We start from the raw sequence: 11,493 nt of genomic DNA, 5'->3' as shown, positions 1-11,493 counted from the left end.
GTAAAAAATAAGACACGACAAAAGCGAAACCAATCATGTCACCGACCTGAAACTCTGAGCCGCTCTCTTCACTAGCTACAATATTGCTACCATCAACCTAAACACCATCACGAACAACAACAAAATCAACGCGCTGAGAACATTCGTCCAAACAATGCAACTGGACATTGTTTTCATGCAAGAAGTTGAGAACGAGCAACTCACTCTCCCCGGCTTCAATGTAATTGCCAACGTCGACCATTCCAGAAGAGGCACAGCAATCGCATTAAAAGACCATATTCAATTCTCTCATGTGGAGCGAAGTTTGGATGGCCGTCTAACCGCAGTCCGCATCCTCGATACAACCCTTTGTTGTATTTATGCTCCGTCTGGCACAGCGTACCGTGCGCAGCGAGAACGATTTTTCAATAGCACTATTGCATACTATCTCCGTCACCGAACTGAGCATTTGTTACTAGCCGGAGACTTCAACTGCGTACTGCGACAGAGCGACGCAACAGGGTCTAATTCGAGCCCCTCTCTGCAATCTACTGTCCAGCAGCTACAGCTCAACGATGCTTGGATAAAATTACGCTCTCGAGACGCCGGACACACCTATATTACAGCGAATTCATCATCACGTCTAGATCGCATATACGTAAGCGGAGGGCTATGCGAACAGCTACGTAGGATAGAAACTCACGTCTGCTCATTCAGCGATCACATGGCTGTGACCCTTCGAGTATGCCTGCCTCATCTCGGTCGACCTCAGGGGCGAGGATTTTGGTCGCTCCGTCCCCACCTTCTCTCCGAAGAAAATATCACAGAGCTTCAAATTCGTTGGCAGTTCTGGACGCGCCAAAGAAGAAACTTTGCCAGCTGGATGGATTGGTGGTTGGAATTTGCCAAGTCGAAAATCGTCAGTTTCTTCCGCTGGAAATCTAAACAGATATACGATGAGTATCATCATGCACACGAAAATCTGTACAGCCAGCTGAGACGTGCCTACAACGGGTACTATCAAAATCCTAGAATGTTGTCTACGATAAATCGCCTGAAAGGGGAGTTACTGGCACTGCAACGTCGTTTCACTCATACTTTCACGCGGATAAATGAGCCAATACTAGCGGGAGAGCCTCTCTCGACATTTCAGCTGGGCGATAGGAGAAAGAAGCGTACCACTATTACACGACTCGATGATGAACAAGGTGGAACCATAAACGACTCGCAAACGATTCAAAACGAAATACTGCAATACTTCTCCGAACTATATAGAGAAACGAATGGTGAGACGGAGCGACTTGATGAATTTCAGTGTGACCAGATTATCCCGCAAAACGACGCAACGAACGAACGATGCATGGAAGAGATTACCACTGCGGATGTTTGGGCCGCAATCAAATCAAGTGCGTCAAAGAAATCGCCTGGACCGGATGGAATTCCCAAGGAATTTTACCAGCGAGCTTTCGATGTCATTCATCGAGAGATAAATCTGATAATGAACGAAGCCCTAAATGCACAATTTTCTCACAAGTTTGTTGAAGTCGTTATAGTACTTGTGAAAAAGTCAGGAACTGGCAACACTCTTGCTTCGTACAGACCCATTTCGCTTCTAAACTTCGACTATAAACTGTTTTCCCGCATACTGAAAGCGCGTTTGGACAGCGTGATGAAGGCCAACCACATACTAAGCAATGCTCAAAAGTGTTCAAACGGACACAACAATATCTTTCAAGCCACCCTAGCGCTAAAGGATAGGATTGCACAGCTGGCCACGCTTTCGATCGGGTGAGACACTCGTTTCTGTACAGTAATATGCGTTCTCTCGGCATCCATCCCCAACTCGTGGATCTGCTATCTAGAATCTCTGCTCTCTCATCATCTCGTCTGCTTGTAAACGGATACCTAACAACTGCCTTTCCCATTCAACGATCGGTGAGACAGGGAGATCCAATCTCGATGCATTTATTTGTGTTGTATTTGCATCCTCTCTTGACCTCTCTCGAAACGGTCTGCGGCACTGACTTGATCGTCGCATATGCCGATGATGTAAGTGTGGTTGCCACATCGGCGCAAAAAGTTCATGCCATGCGTGACTTATTTCAACGCTTCGGAAGAGTTTCAGGTGCCGTATTGAACCTTCGTAAAACAACTTCTGTCGACGTCGGCTTCATCAACGGCCACCCTATCATTGTGGATTGGTTGAAAACCGAAAACCACATCAAAATACTAGGCGTTTTGTTTGCAAACTCAATACGGCGCATGATAACCCTTAAGGGGACCGTGGGAGACCGTGTTATTTTCCCTATCTTTTGTCTCACTCTAACAATTATCATCAAAACTTTGCCGAAGCAAATCTCGAGTTTTAGTGAACCGATGAAGTTGAAAATTTAATCGCACCACATATATAGAATATAGTGATAATTTTTTCACATCCATATATGGAGTGGTACTTGAGATCTGCTTCTTCAAATGGATAGGATGATTATAATGACGTCCCGTGCGGCCTTAACTGGGACAGATTAGTTGGGAAAATAGCACAGCAAGTTTGGCTTAATTCGCTTCGCACACTTACCCTACATCAGAAGATTTTTCTTGTCAACACTTACATCACGGCCAAAGCTTGGTATCTTGCATCGATTCTACCAACCTACTCTGTACATTCAGCTAAGATAACGGCAACCATCGGAACATTCTTGTGGAGAGGGCAACCTGCACGCATACCGATGATACAGCTTGCAAGACTGAAGGAACAGGGTGGGCTCAAACTCCAGCTAATATCTATGAAAGCGAAATCTTTGCTAATTAATCGTCACCTTAGAGAGATTGGCTCAATCCCATATTACAATTCCGTAATTTCCCAAGCAAATCCTAATGTCGCTGCTGACCTTCCTTGCTTAAAAACTATCCTGCAGGCGCGCCAAAGCCTGCCCACCCAAATTCTACAAAACATGTCCTCCGATCAATTACATCGCTATTATGTCGATCAAACCGATCGGCCAAGGGTCGAATTGCGGTATCCTGCAGTAAACTGGCGACGCGTGTGGTTCAATATAGGAAATAACAACTTTACTCCAGCTCAACGCAGTCATTGCACAGTGGGACGGATTGAGGTTTTAGGAGGAAAGATGGAACTCACGCTTTCAATTGTGATTTTACGTAAAAATGATGTTCTACAAAGTTGTTCCTATTATAAAAACAATTTTTTTGGTCGGAACGAAAATTAGGGTGGCCCTTTGTAAAAAAAGATAACCATCAAAACTTTTTTATTTTAAGAAATATTGATATAGTTTGTTCTACAAAGTTGAAGATCGGAAAATTTTAAGCTGATTTGACAAAAAAAGTTTTTTCCTAGCTCGAAAATTGACCGCTTTAGAGCATTTTTCGCTATTGATGTAGGCCACCCTAATTTTCGTTCCGACCAAAAAAATTGTTTTCATAATAGGAACAACTTTGTAGAACATCATTCTTACGTAAAATCACAATTGAAGGCGTGAGTTCCATGTTTCCTCCTAAACCCTCAATCCGTCCCACTGTGCATTGGTATCTCCTAGTGAACGAGAAAGTGGAACACAAACAGCTGTGGTGTACTATTCGTCGAGCGGACAACGACCAGTGCGTTCACTGCAATGCAGCGATTGAAACTCTCAAGCATAAGTTCAATGAGTGTCCTCGAGTGGCTGCAGCATGGGAACATCTGCAAAACGTATTGATGAACACAAAGATTATATGCAATGAAACACATCATTAATTACGTCGCTTTTGTCAATAAGTGTGATAACAGAGTAGACGTAGATGAATTAGAGTTTTACTTGAATGTTGAATTATGATTAAGTGCAAAATATTCAATGTAATTAGTTTTTAAACAAATCAACTGAAATAAACAATACTTTTACAAAAAAAAAAAAAAAAAAAAAAGGAAAGAAAATTCGGCTCTCTATGGCCACGAAGCGTAAACGTTGAAAGAGGCAGACCGGAAGGGCTTTGGTGTTGTCAAGCGTGAAGTGTTCGAAGCTCTACAATACGCCCGGCAATGGCGGTACGCTACGGTGTATCAACCATCAAGAAAGGAAGGATTGATGGATGACAAGAAGAATTATCGATGTCGAAAAATCTGACAAATCACTTGGATTTCTCGCATTTGTCAGCACGTTTTCGCTGTAATGGTAAAAGCACTTGACTGCAAACATTGATCGATTTTTATTAATCATAGTAAATTTGTTACATATCGTTCGCAGTTTACAAAATTCATCAAATCTAATCAAAGTGAATTGTGCATCTAATGACAGAATAATCAGTTTTTCTCAAGTTTTGTACTTGGTCCACACGAACTTAACGCCGACCATTTTATATGTTTTTGATGTATTTTTCATCGGATACATTGCTTCGTTGGTATTTTAATTTAAGTCATGGTATAATTTATTCTTGTTTTTATATGTGAATAGTTGCGCTTACCTATTCGATGTATTGGGCAACGACCCTTTTGGCCCCACATAAATATGGCCTTTTTTCTCCCGAAAAGTATATGTGGTTTATGCATACCCATAAAATATTGGTTAGACACTGACTGGCGAATGTTGTTGTCTGTGGCTAGATATCAATAAATCAAAATGCTTTCATTTCTTCGGTATTCTTAAATACATAGTAACGGTAGTAAACTTATATTAGAGAGGTTTTTCCAGACAAAGGCAGGCCTGGATAATAACCGGTGTCTGGACATTTAATCGTGCACGCTATTTTAAACATGCATGCTAGCCACTACAAATGCAGTAGTATTGAGACCAAGGCCAGACGTAACTGTTCTAGCCTATTTTCACAATGACGTGCAGAAAGCCGTATACATAGCAATTACTGAATCTGAATAAATGAACAGAATTTCAAAGGGCCCGTCTTTGTTTTCATACACTTGGATACAATATAAAAGATTTTATTTATGTTATTTCTTAGGCTCCAAAACGAATTTCACAAACGTTTTAATTCTTTCGATTGCTAGAGGAATCAATATGATCAGGATCCCAATCAGTACACAGTTTCTCTAAAATTATCTCCAGAAATTACTCCATACATTCATCTAGGGGTATTTCCTTCATATAGGGGAACTCACGTATTTTTGGCCATTTTGTTCTTTTCGTCATGGGGGGGGGGTCTTTATTTCCGTAGGGCCTCATCTTCTGAAATTCGGCAGTAAGAAGCGATTATATGATGCAAATTATGAGCCCAAAAATACACCCATGAAGGGAAGCTGTCGAAAACACACTACTTCTCAATCTTCCTCCAGTGTCGCCCAGTTGACTATCGTCAGAAGCACCCTGCTGATGCTGAGTACGAAAGCGAGGTTTTCCGCAAGTGTACAAATACAAAAGCGCGACTACTGAAGTGTTGAAAAGGTCCTCAACGAATTTATCCATGAATTAGGTAATCCGGTAATTGTTCAATTGATATCTTCAAAACCTACTTCAGAAGTTCTTCCAGAAAATTATCGGGACATTTCTAGACACTTTTTTCCAATAATTCTTTATTGACCATAAAAATTACCCAGTGTATCCTCCGCGGATTTTCACCAAAGTCCTTATGAAGTTTTTCGATTAATTATCCTACAGAATTGTCAATATTTTTCCACCAAATTGTTAGAAGAATACGTGATGAAATTTGGAAATCATTTCAGAAGGAAATTATAAAGTAATCTATGATTAAAATCCTAGAGTAATCCTAATTAACACCTGTAAGCATCTTTGTAGGATTTTCCATACCTGAGAAAGCCGAGAAGGAATCTACATATTAATCGCTAAATTCATTTTTTTTTAATTAGTGAAACTACATAAACTTGTGAGGAATCTATGAAGAATTTACTTGAGAAATTACTCAAAATTTTTAGAAGAGACTACAGGAGTAATTCCTGCACGAAATTTTATAATTAATCCAAGAGAAATTTTTAGAGGAACTTGCGATATTTCAAGATTAATTTATAGAGAAATCCAGGGAAAATTGATTTTCTGATAGAAGTTTCAGAGCAATTCCGAGAATAAATTATTAAAGAAATTGCGTAGAAACACCAGGAAAACATCTTGAAGGACTAAATAAATTGATATAGAGCTACTCAAATTATTCCTGCAGGAATCTCTGGGAGAATTTCAAGAACAAAACTTGTGGAAATTACTGGATGTATCAGCGTTAAACTGATAAAGAATTCCTTAAAGCATACATCAAGCAAATTCAAACAAATATTAAATAGAGTTTTTTTTTTCGAAAAGGAGCCTGTGAGAATTTTAAGCGGCAATATTTAAGAAATCTCTGGAGGAATCAACTAATCTATAAATTCCTGAAAATTTTGTGAAGGATACGCGTAGTTGTTTGTTTGTTTGTTTTATTAACGACACTTTACACCAAACAGGTGCATTAGTGTCAGAATAAAGATCAATAATTTTGAAAATACAATTTCATTTACAGTATTTAGCAATAAATTTATCTTGCCGTTTTGACCGCAGGCATTACTTCTGGAAATTCTCAAAAGATTCTTACACAACTTCTTTTAAAGAAAATTCTAAATCCTTCAGGAATTCACATAGTAATTTTTTCATCGATTTCGCTAGGATTTTGCTTAAGATTGTTTGGGTAATTTTTAAGAAATCAAGTAATGATTTCTCCAGAAACGTCACGGATTATTAATGATTTCCTCCATTTTTTTCTATGGATTCTACGAGGGGTTCATTATAAGTTCGTTGAGAAATTTTGAAGCGATATACTGATAGATTTATTCTATGCATAAAATCGATCGAAATTTTTAGAGAAAATCTGGAAAAATTCCATGAGGTATTTCTAAAACGATGTTACGTTTATGTTTGTTTCAATAAACGTCTATTGTTGAATGTGTGTATATTTTTTATTGAACTGATAAAATAATATATGAAAATGTCGAACCTTAAAAAAGTACTAAAATTAAATCTTAGAGAAATCACATACTTTGGTCACAACGTCGTAAGCCGGAAAATAGGCAATAAATTTAAGACAATATACAAAAACGGGTAGCACTACCCGTCATAAATACGGACTCACTGAAATAAGTATTGCAACACTCAGCTGAATAATGAATCACCCCCGAAAAGTTTAGCATCACATCAAAACAGGTTAATTCACATTGCTATATCTCGAGATCCTTACGACTTGCAAAGAAGCGATCTTCAGCAAAGTTGTTCAGGGGATCAAGGACATCCGGAAAGCGAACAGTTTAGTTCGCGATTTTGCCGCTAGGTGGCGCTAGTGAGCATGTAAAATTGAGCATTTTGAACTAGTTCTACACGCAAATAAAACCGTTCCCAAAAATGAGCACTAGCAGTCACGAAATCTGGAATAAGCTGATTTTTGCTTTACGAAAATACACCATGATTTTAACTCACGGATTCATGAACCAACTTCCACAAATCATACGTAACGCCTGCTGAACTGAGTACTGACAGATCAAATCACATCACATAAACGTGATATTTTTTCTGGTATTCGAGAAATTGTATCACGAATATAAGAACTACATTCTGCGTCGCGCTCTGGTGGTCCGTGATTATAATAACAAATTTCGAGAACCTATTCCATTCCCCACTTTCTGAAGAATAATTTAACCAAATTTTCTTCTAAAATTTACGCATTTTCGGCACATTTTCATTGCGGTTTGATTGTAGATACACAAATGGCACTTCTATAAATTGCTCAGAAAACTGCATCAGTAGCGACAGTCAAAGCCACGTAGTTCACCCGTCGAAAAGAAACAGCTATGCATTTGGGGAAACACATACGCTATTAGCTGCAAATTTGGTCCATTTAGGCAGCAGTCTTGATTCTCAACAGAAACAACGACTGGATAAGTTATACTTGATTATCCATTTAAATAATACTCCACCTAAACTAAACAATTAGCTGGAAAAACAGCAAATTTTTGCAAGAAATTGAATGGCTGATTCACTTTTGATCTCGTTTGTTTACTACGTGGTTTTGCGCATGCGTTACTATTCTTGACAGCGCGCGTGAACAGAGTTCTAGCTATCAGGAACCAAATCACACATTTGAATATTGTGGCTTTTGATATCGTGATTTCTAAATCATGGCATTGGAAGCGTTATGGAATGAAGATGCAAATATGAAGACAAGAGTTTTGTTCTCAAACTTGTGAAAAAGTTCATGAAAGTAAGATGTGATGAATCACACTTCTGTGAACTAAATCACGGATAGGCATAAGATGTGCGTTCCGTTCCGTATGATATTTTGTTCACGAATATCAGAACGGATTTTTTTGCGTGTAGCTTGTGATCCATAAGAGATAGAAAGTTCGGGTCTTCGGCAAAGTTGCTCAGGGGTTCAAGGACATCCGGAAAACGATCAGTTTAGTTCACGATTTTGCCGCTAGGTGACGCTAGTGAACATGTAAAATTGAGCATTTTGAACTAGTTCTAGCTTGTGATCCATAAGAGATAGAAAGTTCGGGTCTTCGGCAAAGTTGCTCAGGGGTTCAAGGGCATCCGGAAAGGGAACAGTTTAGTTCGCGATTTTGCCGCTAGGTGGCGCTAGTGAGCAAGTAAAATTGAGCATTTTGAACTAGTTCTAGCTTGTGATCCATAAGAGATAGAAAGTTCGGGTCTTCGGCAAAGTTGCTCAGGGGTTCAAGGACATCCGGAAAACGATCAGTTTAGTTCACGATTTTGCCGTTACGTGGCGCTAGTGAGCATGTAAAATTGAGCATTTTGAACTAGTTCTAGCTTGTGATCCATAAGAGATAGAAAGTTCGAGTCTTCGGCAAAGTTGTACATCCGGAAGACAAACAGTTAGGTTGTAGATTTTGCCGCTAGGTGGCGCTAGTGAGCATGTAAAATTGAGCATTTCAAACTAGTTCTAGCTTGTGATCCATAAGAGATAGAATGTTCGGGTCTTCGGCAAAGTTGCTCAGGGGTTCAAGGACATCCGGAAGACAGATAGTTTGGTTCGAGATTTTGCCGCTAGGTGGCGCTAGTGAGCATGTAAAACTGAGCATTTTGATCTAGTTATAGCTTGCTATCCACAAGAGATAGAAAGTTCGAGCCTTCGGTAAGTAAAGAACAGAAATAAAGTAAAGGACATCCAAATATCAAATTTTTTGGTTCCTAATTTTGCCACTAGGTTGCACTAGTACGCATATTTAATCAAATATATGAAACAAATTCTATTTTTCGAGCCAGATGAGATAGGAAGTTTGAATCTTCGGCAAAGTTGTTCGGAAAGTCAAGGGCATCCAGGAAACAGTTTACTCTGGAGGGATGACTGTACCTTAACATTATGAATTTGATAAGATAGAATTTCCAGAATGCTGTTCAGATATTCTTTGACATGTGGAAGTTGAAGTGATTAGGGATGGAATCATATTAAATTAAAGTGATGCAGGTCTGATCAAATGTATTTTCAAATGTATCATATCTGATTCATATGCTAGTGATTCTGGTATGACTTACTCCATGTGCGAGTGACTCAGTCAGAACTCATATTCATCATATTCAAATTATTCAAGTCAGAATCTCTTCATGGTTCAAGTTTGATTGACTTCATATCCAAGTGATTGATGTCTTATTCTCTTTATATACAAACAAATATCCCATTATTTTCCTTGCGTTTTTTTTTATTTTAATTTTTTAAACATTTATTACAACTTGCAAGTATTTATTCACTTCCAGAATAAGTCCAAGTTTCCCAGTATAAGAAGGATTTTAAAATGGATATCGATTTATGGAGGGAAATTTTCCTCTCACGTGACATCGAATAATTGAGATATCGAGTTATAGAAATATCGACTTATGGAGAGCACGATATATGGGAATTTGAGGGGACCGAAAAATCGATCGAGTTATAGAGTATATCGAGTTATAGAATATCAAGTTGTGGAGAGTATATTCAAGAAAGTCAGGTTTGACTTGTATATGAAGTAAACAAAAATCATGTCAAATTCACTCCATGTTCAAGTGACTCAGGATTGATTCATTTTATATTCAATAGATTCAAGTTTAGTTCTCTCCATACTCGCAAGTGTTTCACGTCAGATTCACTTTATTATTAAGTTATTCAGAATTGATTCATTTCATTTTCAAGTGATTCAGTTTGTTTCATATCCTAGTGATTCTTATCTGATTCACTCATATTCGACTGGTTTAGGTTTGATTAATTAATGTTCAAATGATTTCAAGTGATTCACTTCATTTTCAAATGTTTCAAGTTTGATTCACTTTATGTACAAGTGATTCAGGTCTGATTGATTTCATATTCAAGAGATTTGGGATTTATTTCCAGTGATTTATGTTTGATTCGCTTCATATCCAAGTGATTCATGTCGGATTCACTTCATATTCAAGTGATTCAGGTTTGATTCGCTTTATATTCAAGTGCTGCAGGTCTGAAAGTGCCTAGTTTGAAATTGTCAATTTTACATGCTCACTTGCGCCACCTAGCAGCAAAATCGCGAACTGTTTGCTTTCCGGATGTCCTTGAACCCCTGAGCAACTTTGCCGAAGACCCGAACTTTCTATCTCTTATGGATCACAAGCTAGAACTAGTTTGAAATGCTCACTAGCGCCACCTAGCGGCAAAATCGCGAACTAAACTGATCCCTTTCCGGATGTCCTTGATCCCCTGAGCAACTTTGCCGAAGACCCGAACTTTCTATCTCTTTCGGATCACAAACTAGAACTAGTTCAAAATGGTCATTTTTACATGCTCACTAGCGCCACCTAGCGGCAAAATCGCGAACTAAACTGATCCCTTTCCGGATGTCCTTGAACCCCTGAGCAACTTTGCCGAAGACCCGAACTTTCTATCTCTTTCGGATCACAAGCTAGAACTAGTTTGAAATGCTCAATTTCGCATGCTTACTAGCGCCACCTAGCGGCAAAATCGTGAACTAAACTGATCCCTTTCCGGATGTCCTTGAACCCCTGAGCAACTTTGCCGAAGACCCGAACTTTCTATCTCTTATGGATCACAAGCTAGAACTAGTTCAAAATGCTCAATTTTACATGCTCACTAGCGCCACCTAGCGGCAAAATCGCGAACTAAGTTTCCGGATGTCCTTGAACCCCTGAGCAACTTTGCCGAAGACCCGAACTTTCTATCTCTTTCGGATCACAAGCTAGAACTAGTTTGAAATGCTCAATTTCGCATGCTTACTAGCGCCACCTAGCGGCAAAATCGTGAACTAAACTGATCCCTTTCCGGATGTCCTTGAACCCCTGAGCAACTTTGCCGAAGACCCGAACTTTCTATCTCTTATGGATCACAAGCTAGAACTAGTTCAAAATGCTCAATTTTACATGCTCACTAGCGCCACCTAGCGGCAAAATCGCGAACTAAACTGATCGTTTTCCGGATGTCCTTGAACCCCTGAGCTACTTTGCCGAAGACCCGAACTTTCTATCTCTTATGGATCACAAGCTAGAACTAGTTTGAAATGCTCACTAGCGCCACCTAGCGGCAAAATCGCGAACTAAACTGATCCTTTTCCGGATGTCC

The sequence above is a fragment of the Aedes aegypti genome, unplaced genomic scaffold (genome assembly GCF_002204515.2).
Source record: "Aedes aegypti strain LVP_AGWG unplaced genomic scaffold, AaegL5.0 Primary Assembly AGWG_AaegL5_hic_scaff_1187_PBJ_arrow, whole genome shotgun sequence".
In the NCBI taxonomy this organism is placed as follows: Eukaryota; Metazoa; Arthropoda; class Insecta; order Diptera; family Culicidae; genus Aedes; species Aedes aegypti.
Note: the sequence above shows the minus strand (reverse complement) of the source record.